Source organism: Mytilus californianus, unplaced genomic scaffold (assembly GCF_021869535.1).
Source record: "Mytilus californianus isolate M0D057914Y unplaced genomic scaffold, xbMytCali1.0.p SCAF_2, whole genome shotgun sequence".
Taxonomy (NCBI): domain Eukaryota; kingdom Metazoa; phylum Mollusca; class Bivalvia; order Mytilida; family Mytilidae; genus Mytilus; species Mytilus californianus.
In genome coordinates, this window is record NW_026262668.1 from 15,989,609 (window position 1) to 16,002,853 (window position 13,245).

A 13,245-nucleotide genomic window follows, 5' to 3' on the forward strand; every position below is an offset into this window, starting at 1 on the left:
TTCAACTTCAGTTAACGTTCTTAAAAAATAGGGAAGATACCAAAAGGACAATAAAAAAATCAAAAGTCCAATAATACAGACCACAACTATAAATAGAAACAGAAAAACGACGGAAAGGCACACATAAAGACTACACAGAAAACTAAAGTATGAGTAACACAAACAACCTCGCACACAAAAACAGGCGTGAACTCAAAGTATATAGTAGTTGTTGTAATGCCATATTGTAGTAAATGCTAGCTTAACAGTCGTCTTGGAGTCAGAAAAACAATTTCTGATAACCATGTTGAGTACTAGCTTATCTTAATTTTGACAATGAGTTAGACTTTCAATGCTTTATACTTTTTGAAGTTCATTTGTCAATATTTTTATCGCTATAATTTAAGGTTGTACTAGATTGTGTTTTTATCCTATTTATAAATGTTTTGGTTCTGTTTACTTCACTACTCCATTTTATAATTTTTTCATGAGATTTAAACTATGACACGATATTGATTTAGTTATCTCCGACTGCAAAGCTACATTTTTATCGTTGTCTACAAAATTTCGTTTCTTAATTCTGTCCATGTTTGTCACTGCATTGGAATATGTAATTAGTTTAACAAGATGATTTCACGATTTAATATTGAAAACCGAGGACGTCTTCGTGTTTGTATTTGGAAACGTATCAACTGGCAACCTTGAACGAATTACTGAAAAATATGTTATTATCCCATAATGAATTTTTCATTGGCTTGCTTCTGTTCTTGAACTATTGACATTTTGACTCCTTTGTCAGGAACGCTGATAAAACAATTTCGTGTAGTTTCAAATTTAGGTCCATGATATAAACATAAGGTATAGATAGCTAAAAGCACTAACCGAGTTCTGAAATAACCCTCTCCAGGCACATAACAAAAAGGTTTCGATTATGGAGTGGAACGTCGACTGTTTCAAACAAAACTTGTGGTACTTATCCTACATTATCGCTATTTTGTGTATTTTTCCTTTGATATTATTTGTGATAATTTTTTGTATTATACTTCACGTAAAAATGCAATATTTTGATTGGCTTATACGAGGGTATTAATTTACTCTAATCTATGGTAAATACTCTATTACCCTTTACGGAGACGCTTGTTCAAGTGTGCGCTTTATTAAATACGGATGGTTTGAATTTGAAATTTAATCGACAGTTATAACAGAACATTCAGTATAATAAATTAAATAACACATATCTGAGAGGGTGATAGAGCAGACTGTTACCCCTCGAAAAGACATTGTCAACCTTGGCTTCTCCTAAGTTGACAATGTTTTCTCGGGGTAACAATCTGCTTTACTATACTTCACGTTAAATGCCATATTTTGATTGGCTAATACGAGGGTGTTAATTTACTCTATAACCCTTCATGGAGACGCTTGATCAAGTGTGCGCTTTATTAAATACGAATCTATCCTATGGCAAATACTCTATTACCCTTTACGGAGACGCTTGATCAAGTGTGCGCTTTATCAAATACGGATGGTTGTTATGTACAAGACGTCATAGTTGATTACTTTGAATTTGAAATTTAATCGACAGTAATAACAGAACATTCAGTATAATAAATTAAATAACACATATCTGAGAGGGTGATAGAGCAGATTGTTACCCCTCGAAAAGACATTGTCAACCTTGGCTTAGCCTCAGTTGACAATGTTTTCTCGGGGTAACAATCTGCTCTATCTCCCTCTCAGCTATGTGTTATTTATATACTATCACCCTCTCAGCTATGTGTTATTTATTTAATATGCTTCTCGCTTGAGATGGAAAATTGTCGATAGAAAGTAAAGGCGCACGTGCCGTTGTCAATGTAAATATCAACAACGTCACTGGCAAAATAGCGATAAACAGATTATCAATGGTCTTTTAAACTCGAGGATGTTGCTCGGCCACATCTCATCTCAGGAAAAACTATGGAAAATCTATAACTATCATCTTCCCAATTTCTTCTGCAGTTAAAATTCTTAAAAAGAGGGAAGATACGAAAGGGACATCCAAAAATCAAAAATCAAATAAAACAGAAAAACTTTGACAAAAAGAAAGACGACGGAAAAACAAACATAAAGACTACATCTTCCTATATCTATACACAAAAAACTAAAGTTCAGCAACACAAACAACCTCGCCCTCAAAAACAGGCATGAAATTAAAGTATATGGTAGTTGTTGTAATGCCATAGTTTAGTAAATACTAGCTTAACTGTCGTCTTGGAGTCAGAAAAGACATCCTCTGATAAAGTTAGGTAACGATGTTGAGTATGAACTTGTTTTAATTTTGACAGTGAGTTAGATTTTAATGCTTTATACTTTTTTGAAGTTCATTTATCAATACTTTAATCGCCATAATTCTATTTTGTATTATTTTGTTATTTGATTTATTCAAGTTTTGGTTCTGTTCACTGCTCTTTTTTAGAATTTTCACTTGAGATTCAAACTATTACACGATATTTGATTTAGGTATCTTCGACTGCAAAGCTACATTTTTTTTGTTGTCTTTAAACATATGTCCTTTCTTATTTCTGTCCATGTTTGCCTCTGCATTGGAATTATTAGTTACACTAGATGACGCCACGATCTGATATTGAAAACCAAGGACGTCTGCATGGTTGTTTTTGGAAACATATAAACTAACAACCTTGTACAAATTACTGAAGCATCTGTTATATCCCAAAATGAATTTTTGTATAAACGAATTTAAAGTCCTGGCAATCCTATACTGTATTGATGCCTATACACCGAATGATGACAAATTTATATCTTTATGGGGTGACTATATTGGGAAACATGTGACATAGTTTTTTATAAAATGAAATTATCTAAATAAGCAAGGTTACATCTACAAGTCTTCTTTGGCGTTTTACAGAACTGATGATCAGAATTGGAGATTTATGATTTGACAGAAACGACAGTCCATTATAAGTGATTCATATTTGTCTCTTTTATATCTAGACCAACGAGATATGAATAACTATCAGTAAAATACAACATTGATGCAAAATAGTGGCTTTTTCATTTTCTCACCCGTCAAATATGGACAGGCAATTTATATTGCTCTCAATCTTTTATCTATTATTTAGAAAATATGACCAACACTCTTCAACTCCGTTCTGTATTTAATCTTTTTAACTTTTTTACTCGAGAGCATCACTAATGAGTCTTCTGAAGACAAAACGAGCGTCTGTGGTACAAAACTTTAAGCCAGGTATCTCTGATGCGTTTATTATACTCGCAAGTTACATGATATACAAAAAAGCATTTCTACTGCATAGGGTCACAAAATTGAATATATTGCCCGTACCTTATGTGTATGGGTGACAAGGAAATATATAAAAGAAATGCATATTGATCGATTTTGTGCTACATTAAATATGTTTGCAGTTGTCCAGATTTTTTCATCTTTGCTTAATAAAAAGCAAAATAATGATAACAATTATATGAAAAAATACGGAAACTGCAAGCATATCTCACAATATAGTCCCCCTTTCACCTGCAAAGTTATTCGGTTGACGAAATGAAAAAAAGAGGTGCAAAAGAACATTATTTGTATAATGAGTATAAATCTGTGAAAGTGAAACGTTCAGGAGAAAGAACAGATAAAAAAGGAGACAGTAGGAAGAGCGGACAAACATCAAAATCATTATATACCACCCGGTTCATAACGCAAGGGAATTAAAATATTTTTCAGTAAATCAAATTTTACTATATTGAGATTTTTTATAACGATTTCAGTTTAGGTAACTTAATACGTTCCAAAAAATCAAAAACCCTCAGCAACTATTCCTTAATTTCTATTTGCTTCAAAGAATGATAAGTTCTCGCAATCCTATACTGTATTAAATCGGTCTGTAAATGTTATCGCCTAGAGATGACTACGTTGGGCAGTTTTAGGAATAATTTATATAATGTGGATTCATTTATTTTCGTGTATACTCATTTTCGTGGATTGAGGAAAACTTACATTTTCGTGGGTATTTGATTTCGTGGTTGTGCCAAGTCTGCATTTAAACATTTGAAAAAAATGTAATTCGTGGTTCGCTTGTAACCAAAAAATCCACAAAAATTGGTATCCCACGAATAATAATGAATCCACAGAATATATGATAACAATGATGAAAGAACAAATTTTCATTAAATTTGAAAAAAAAAATCAAATAATTACAACTGTCTCCGTTTTCAATAAAGATACTCAAACTCGCTCAACTAAATAACAGGCGGAAGATACCAAAGGAATATTCAAACTCATAAGTCAAACTGACAACGTCATGGCAAAAAAGGAAAACAATGAAAAGACAAACAACAGTGTACGAAACATAACATAGAAATCTCAAGGCAGAGTAATACGAATACGAGGTAATCCCAGGTTCTCCAGAAGGGTTAGCAAATATTGGTCCATACAAGGAATCCGTCGTATTGGTCATGTAAGTACACATTTGGTGATGTCACATTCGAGAGATAGAGGACGGGATTATGGTTACGACCATTGGAAAATATTCGTCAGTATTTGTTAAACACATCTCCATGGCGGTCAACCATCTCGTGATAGCGTTCGTAAAGGGATGATTCAACTTTACCGCTTAGAACAATAACATCCTTGTAAAAATTTAGAAAAACAACCGAACGCAATTGAATAGAACATCTAAAATAGTCTAAATAAAAACCGAAATAAAATCAGAATTTATTGACTGTTGATTCGAGAACCGTTTTGCATCTATCGTTCACTGTTTTCAAACGTCATTTTTATTATAACATACACGCTTGAAAATCTTTGTTCTTCTATGAGCAAGTTCTAAACAGTTCTGATTTTTTGTTAAATGTACTGAATCCTGAAATAAATCCTTAAACATCAAGTGAAAACATTTATTTGCGACACAGTCTGGTTTTGAAATAGGCATTGAGCAAATTATAAGCGTATCAAGCGAGAACACCTTACGTAATTCATCGAGTTTTCACAGCATTTTTTTGGCTTTTAAAACATACAAGATGCATACAAACAAAATGTGAGAAATTCTTTGGACATATAATAGAATTTTCTTGATTCATTTTGATGGATGAAATCATACCTTCCTACGACAAAAAAAAAATATGATAGTGAATTGATGGTCAATAGGGATCCAAAATTTATCTTCATTTTTTATACAACGTTGCATTTTATTTTACCAAACAATAAAATAAATAATTCTTCGAACATTCTGTTAAGTTCTTCTTTAGTCCTCATTGGTTTTTTAAAAAGGTTTCCACAATAATTACGCTTCATCAACAGTACAAAATGCCTGTTTCCAGCTTGCCGTGATTTATTTTTACTTAAATGAATCCATTTCAAACAAAACGTTTTACAAAACCGAGATTGTTACAGTCATAGGTAAATTGATAACAGAATATAATGGTTGTGATTGAAAGACATGTACTTTCTGGTCTATTTTGAATGATAAGGTCAAACTATCACGTGTATTGTAACTCTAGTTAAAGAGTTCAAATATTCAACATATAAGAGTTTGTGTTTGTTGTTGCAAATTAAAGTGCTGCAGACAGAATCAAAAATAGAAATGAGTGGAATGTTCATATTTTACAACTTTTACTAGTTGTTTCTCTTGGATTTTCTAAAACAGGTAATTGATAGAAAACCAGTCACTTATTTGATAATGATCATGTGATTGCAAGATACTTGAACATCGTAAAACTACTATAGCCGTAATTTATTTCAATTCAAAGCCGTTATATTAGGAGATAATACTTTTTAATTTAGGTAACATTTAAGATTTTTGAAAATTATCCCGCTGTTGGGGCAGTGAAAATAACTCTTTGTCAGTAAATGCTAGTTCCATGTGATCAAACATATTACGCCTTTCTGTAAAATAATATAAAAAGATTACAGAAAGCATAGTTTTTTGTAAAATGCTGGTATTATAGAACTTATTGTTTTTATCAACTTTTTTTATAGAATGTTTTCTTATGTACATTTGGTTTTTCTAGTCATATAGATTAAAATCTGAAAAGGATGCTAATCCCATTTTCCTTAATATTTTGTCAAAGAATACTTTTTTGTGTGTAGTGTTATGTGTCCTTTTTAGCACTTTCAACAACAGCACATCGAAATCTATAGAAGCAATATTGAAAAAGCAATGCATCAATAATACATTGATTAAAGTTGTATTTATACGATACTTTGTTTATTTATTCAGTTAACTTTGAAAATGTCCAAGAGGTGTCCATACATTCTATAAATAGAGAAGCAGACGTCACAGGGACTGCACAAACACCTGAATGTTTAAATTTCGGCTCAAGTACACCAGGAAATACCGACAGCTTCAAAGGTAACTTCTGATCTTTTTCTGAATTTCTTTTGTTTACATAAGACTATTTAACACAAAGTTTATATCTACTTGTTAACGAGATGCTTTTTAATTGTATGGGAAAGGGCATTATGTGAGCTGCGTCGGGTAGAAATCGACCTTATGTAAATGAATATCAATACATCTGTTGACCTATTTCGGGTTGAAAAAAACTCTTTACAAAATCAGTAACTGTTTAAAATGGAGGTGATATAAGAATCCTGCAAAACAGACCAAATTTATCTTTTATTTCGCATTTGAATTATTCAAACTCAATCAAAGTCTTAAACATGTACATGTATACGTGCACTTGCATAAGGTCGATTTCTATCCGACGCAGCTCATGTTTTAATCAAAAACGTTTTTAAGCAATGACCTCAATGTTGGTTGTCTGATTGGGTTAAAGTACTCAGTTATACAAGTGGGTTTTTAATGATCTTTTGAGTCACACTTGAAATGATTAGCATGTGACTTTTTTTTGGCTCATTACAGGCGATATATTAAAAATACTGTAAAATAAGCTGTTTTTGATGAGTTTGTATCACGCGATTCTAATGGTAAAATCTGTGCCTATGACAATAATTCTGTAATCTTTATTCATAAACTTTTTGCGAGATGGTAATTTTGCGATTTTATCTATATCGCGAAATTGTCGAAAATAGAACCTATTTTTACCAATTTTGTTCTGTTAGAGAATTAATTATAACCTTCACAGCAACTTAATGCTTGAAAGCGGTCGAAAATTTAACTCTTACTTCAGCGCTCTACTGTAAAGTGCTGAAAAGTAATAACCTCATGGATTCTGTAAAGAAAATCTATATTAAATCGACATTAATATAAAATTACAAGTACTTTTGTCGTACATTTAAACATACGTAAATTGAAATAGAAAACTTTTAATATTCATTCAGGTTTTGGAAGACGAAATGCACAAGCGATAGTATCAGGTAGGTATATTTCAAATCGATATAAATTTTATCAATTATAAGCCAAGTTGAAAATTTGGCAACAGTGAAATATCAAAAGATCACGCAATGGTAAAAGTTTATGCTAGAAATTGTAGTTGTACCCAATAGAGAACAGGATAGAAACGTGAAGGTCGATTTCCATCTATTTTTTAGCCTGATAAAAAGATTGTTTTAAGGCTTTGAGTGTAGTGCAGAATTTTGTTTTCTAATTCAAGTGATTATAGTTTCCTTTATATTTCATTTCTATATTACAATGTATTTCATTATGAATGCATGTCTCTTTTATAGGAGGCCAGTGTTCCCGTAAGTATTTGAAAACAAACTATGACAGAGTAATCAGCATTGTACCATCTATCTTTCATTTAAATAATTGCTTAGTAATAAAAATGATTTTATGAGAAAATAAAACGAACTCCAAAGTAAATTCGAAATGGGGAAAGTCCATTAAACCTAACAAAATCAAACGCACGGCTATATCAACCAACGGAGCGAATGGAAAACAAATGTCATATTTTTTCCGAAAAAAATGGTGGGTTAAACCTGGTTAATAGCTAGCTTAACCTCCCACTTGTACGACAGTTGTTTATGAGACATATGCTGACAAAATTAGGTAAGCAACCCAAACAGATACAACTGCTTAACTTACCAATAATTGGGATCCCCCAGCCATAACTGTGTAAAAATACATCACAGACATACAACACAACTGACTTAAAAATATAAACAAATTTACAAATAAATCTGACAAAGACGCCAACAAAAAAATTTTGATGTTCATAGTACAAACTGTAGTCAAACATAATGACATATACAATTTCCCGATAAAGTACAAATTATGTTGAATATAAATACAAGGGTATTCAAAATAAATACAACAATATAAATCACCGTGCGTACGAATCCCATCTCTGGATACACCTGCATCAGGAACGGAAAAAGCCAAAACAAACACCCAAAAAACAACAGCATGATAAACAAATGTTTATAAATAAAGGCAACAGTAGTATGCCGCTGTTCAATAGTCATAAATCTATTAAGCGAAAACAAATCTGGGTTACAAACTAAAACCGAGTGAAACACATCAACTATAAGAGGAAAACAACTGAACAACAGAAACACTGAACTGCAACAAAAACAAACGCCAACATACATAGAAACGGACTATTTGATAACAACTGCCATATTCCTGATATTACAGGACATTTTAAGAAAAAATGGTGGGTTGAACCTGGTTTTATGGCTAGCCAAACCTCCCGCTTATATATGTATTTATCTAAGTCCCTCACTAATAACAATGGGATGTTTTACCGGATTAACTACTACATACAATGAAACAATATCGAATCCTCTAGGTACATAAAAATACATTTAAAATTGTAAATGTAGCCAAACAGACACTAAATTCAAATTTGAAATGATCGGCTTGTACCTCCGTAAAATGTATTGTAGTATTTGTAAAACATTTAAAGCGTTGAAAAGTTGCCTTTCATTTTTACTAGTAACCGGAAACATTAAACAAACGTCAGTGAGGTACATAGTGTAAACATATATAGAGCAAAGTAAAAAATAATAGTAGCAAAAATTCATATACCGCATTCACTACTACGTTCCATGAAATGATATCGAATCCTCTTGGTACATAAAAAGACATTTAAAATTGTAAAGTAGCCAAACAGACAAAAAAAATGCCATGTACAATATAAAAAAGAAACAACTTATTACAAAATACACGAAAGTATTTTCCTATGTATATACGTATTATTTATTTTAATGCTTATATTCTGCCATTGTTAGATCATTTTTACAATTTATGGGGTAGTTGTAATGAAAGTGGAATAAATAAACTTAATAAGTTATTAAAGAAATCTGCAAGGATTATAGTAGAAGCTGACATAATGACATCCTCCACTTTATTGTTAAATAGTTTAAATTGGTTGAATGTAAAAAACCGAATTCAATATCAAAATACTTGTATATGAATCATTAAAGGATATGGTTCCTAACTATTTACGAGAAAACTTTCATTTTACTGATAATCAAAATTATAATTTACGTTCAGCTGATGAAAAACTATTAAATCTTTCGAAGCCAAAAACAAGTTTTTTGCAGAAAACTTTTATATATTCTGGTTCTCAAATATGGAAAAGTTTACCAAATGAAATAAAGATGAGTAATACACTTGTATCTTTTAAAACAAAATGTTACAATTTTTTCATGAAGAAGGCAGTTAGAATAATATGCCTTTTCATAAATATCTATATAAATTTGTATATTGTGTATATCATTATAATATTATATTTACTTTATACATATGTTATTATTATTTTGAGGACTCTCAGGAAGATCAGTTTTAACTCTTGGGATTATCCTCTTGAAATAAAGATTATTTAATTTATATACAACAAGGTACTGATTCAACATTTCCTTTAGAAAGATTAATATGTGTTATGAATTACTTGTTTTAATGTTTTCACTATGAAATTATTAATCGTTCCACAACTCAATACTTATAGACAACCTAAGTCACTGGTTGTGGCTCAAATCTGAAAGTTCAAGAATGTGGGCACTGAACTCAACGTTTGTGACAGGTGTAAAGGATGGAACACTACACCCAACGTCTTTCGGTAAGTATCATTTACGAATATAAAGGATTATCTATTTGAGTTCATAACATTAAAAAAATCCTTTTTCTTATAAGAGATGACGTTTTAATTTAAAGGAACTTTTTTTGTCAAATGTATATTACACATATGAAAACTGCACAGAATTTGTTTCAAATGCATTAGTTATTTATACTCTATTGAAATGGGTTTAAATGATGTTTACTTTGAACATTTAAACTCTTTCAACCTTTACAAAAACAAAAACTTTTCACATTAAACTTTACTCTCAACAAACCTTACAATGTTAAAGGTACGATTTTACAAAAACAGATGCGTATTTTGACAAATAAGGTCTCCTCATTGATCATCGAGGTTAAGATATTTTAAAATCTTACACAGAAATTTAAAAGCTGATAAAACAAAAATAGCTAAATTAAAGTCAAACACGGAAAAGAAACCAGAGCCTCATATGCAGGGGGAAAAACATTTCTTAATTTGAAAATTTTGAAAAAAAATTTAACAGCTAAATTCAATAAAAAAAATCGTTCTACCCTCAACTTGTAATACTGAAATACTTTATTATTATTTTAAAGAGTTTAATAGATTTTTTGTTCAATTTACAATACTCTCCATACATCATTATCACAAAGTTTTAATGATAAGGTTTGCGAAAAGTAAAATAGCAAAAAAAAAAACCGAACTCCAAGGAAAATTCAAAACGGAAAGTCCTTTATCAAATGCCAAAATCAAAAGCTCAAACATATCAAACGAATGAAAAACAACTGTCATATTCCTAACTAGGTAGAGGCATTTCCTTATGTAGAAAATAGTGGATTGAACCTGGTTTTATATATGGATTTTAAGATGATAGTTTTGAACGTCAGACGCGCTTTTCGTCTTCAAAAGACTCATCAGTAACACTAACATCAAAAAAGTAAAAAAGAAAAAAGCCAAATAAAGTACAAAGTTGAAGAGCTTTGAGGACTCAAAATTTTGCACTATTTATACTTACTCCATCAGGTTATTAACATTTCAAAAAATAAAATTAACATACATGACATAAACGTTTTTAATTATAGACCAAAAATTATGAATTTAATAGTCAGAATTCGTATATATCATATATTAACATACATCAAGGAAAAAAATATAGATTTGAAAAAAATGAATTTTTAAGAATTTTTTTCTGCAAATATATAGAAGTCAAATGAAAAATATTATTATTATGATTATTACTATAATTATTATTATTATTATGTTTCTGTTGGTAAAGATGATTTCTTCTATGCACAATAGTGTTAGATCACACCTAACTGACACTAAAATGTTTTATTATTTATGTTTTGACTTTTTTGTCGTTCCAAGAGAGTTAGTTTTGACAAGTATCTGAAGAGAGCAAGTCAAAATTACTAGAAACCAGAATGTAGAATTTATTTAAGTAAATAATATTATCAATGTTCTGTTCCTTAATCAAACCAACGAATCTGTAAAGAAAAAAACCCTCCAAACTACGTCTGTGATTTTGTAAATCCGCATTGTATAATAAAAAAATCAATGTAGTGATTATACAAAATTCCTAGAATTTCAGGCATCTTCGAAAATAAATAGTTACACAAATACACATTCATTATAACATATAAAAAGCATTTAAATCGGATGGTTATGTTTAAAAAAAGAAATATTGATAGAATATATGTAACTTTTATAGGTATTTATATGCTTCAAGATGCAGTGTTTTGCCTCGAAATATCTAAATCATTAGAGGTGGCTGCCAATAAACAAAGTGATGGACCACTAAAGGCTTTTCTTGAACACAAAGTAAAATCTTATAAGAGGTATGAAATAAAAGGGTAGATGAGTATTTATAATTTATTTTTTACCGTTTATCTATTTTTAGTCATGAAAAAAATACTAAATATTTATAAAAGGCATGTATCTTTTCACGTCTTTCCGAACAGTAAGGTATTATATCTTTAAATGACAGAAGACAGTTAATTAACATTCAACTCTTTCGCCTTTTTTTCTTTTATTTCAAAGCAATATTTATTCAATAAACACTCACGAAAAATCACGTTGCATTCAATTTTTTGATAAGTTAGTATATTAGTTTTACAACTAAAAAGTTAAATCATAAAAATACTGAACTCCGAGGAAATTCAAAACGAAAAGTCCCTAAAGCGGTGAACTAGTCCGTTAGAATGATTTTACGCCGAACATTAAAAAAAAAGAAAACATGGGACCTGTAAAACAGGCCACTGAAAAAAGTTAGAATCTAACTTCAAGTTGTAACAATGTTTCATTTCTTATTCTCAAAACGTTCTTATGCGTTGATGACTAAATTCCATATTCTGTTCTCTTATATGTGGTGTATGCAGTTTTATTCTGATTGATTAATGAAGGTGCATAACGTAGGAAGAATATGTATATTTAATTTTATGACAATGCACACAAGTCTGTCTTCTACAAACATGTAGAACAAATAACGCAATGATAGAACAACATGGTTAATCTTACTCATCAGATTCATTTACAAGTCTTATATAATGTCAATCGAATGTATATAAAAAAATAACTGGTAAAGATACAGATCCAGCTAGGTTGAAAAGAGGATAAAAAATTCGAAATCGAAGTCTTGATGTTTATACACAAAATTGAACGTATTCAGAAAGGAATTCATAAGAATGTACGAAACATCTTTCTTATATCTAAAAATATTAAAAGTGTTAACAAAAATTCAATATTTATTAAATCGTTTTGTACGTGTATTGACAAGGTGTGCTGATAATTTGTTTGCAAAATGGCATATTCGAAATGCATCAACCATCGTTGTTGGACCGGAATGTCAGGGATATATAGATAATCATGTCAATGCTACAAGGGATGATGATCCTATCTATGCTGTCGTAGCTTCAATCCCATGTGAACGTTTATGGCCTTGGTTGGGACAGGTATTGAATTCACAAGATGTAAGTATTTAATTGTATGATTTAACATTTTTATTGAATTCACAAGATGTATTAAAAATTCCATATGGAACTAGAAATTGACTATGAAGGTCGGTTGAAAACAAAACTTTACGGCAAAAGAGATGATTTCAGCTTCCCAATTGTGTGAATTTTCATTTTTTAAACCAAGAGTTCCAAATAGTAAAGTTGAAATCATCACTTTGTAAATTTTACGGAGGCCGCCATCACGAGTTGGTTGACCGTTATGGAATATCCGTTTCACAGATGATATCGAATATGTTCCTTATGTCGTAAATTCAATCCCGTTCCCTTTTCACGAATGTGACCTACCGAATTAGACTATTTACCCCTATTTGTG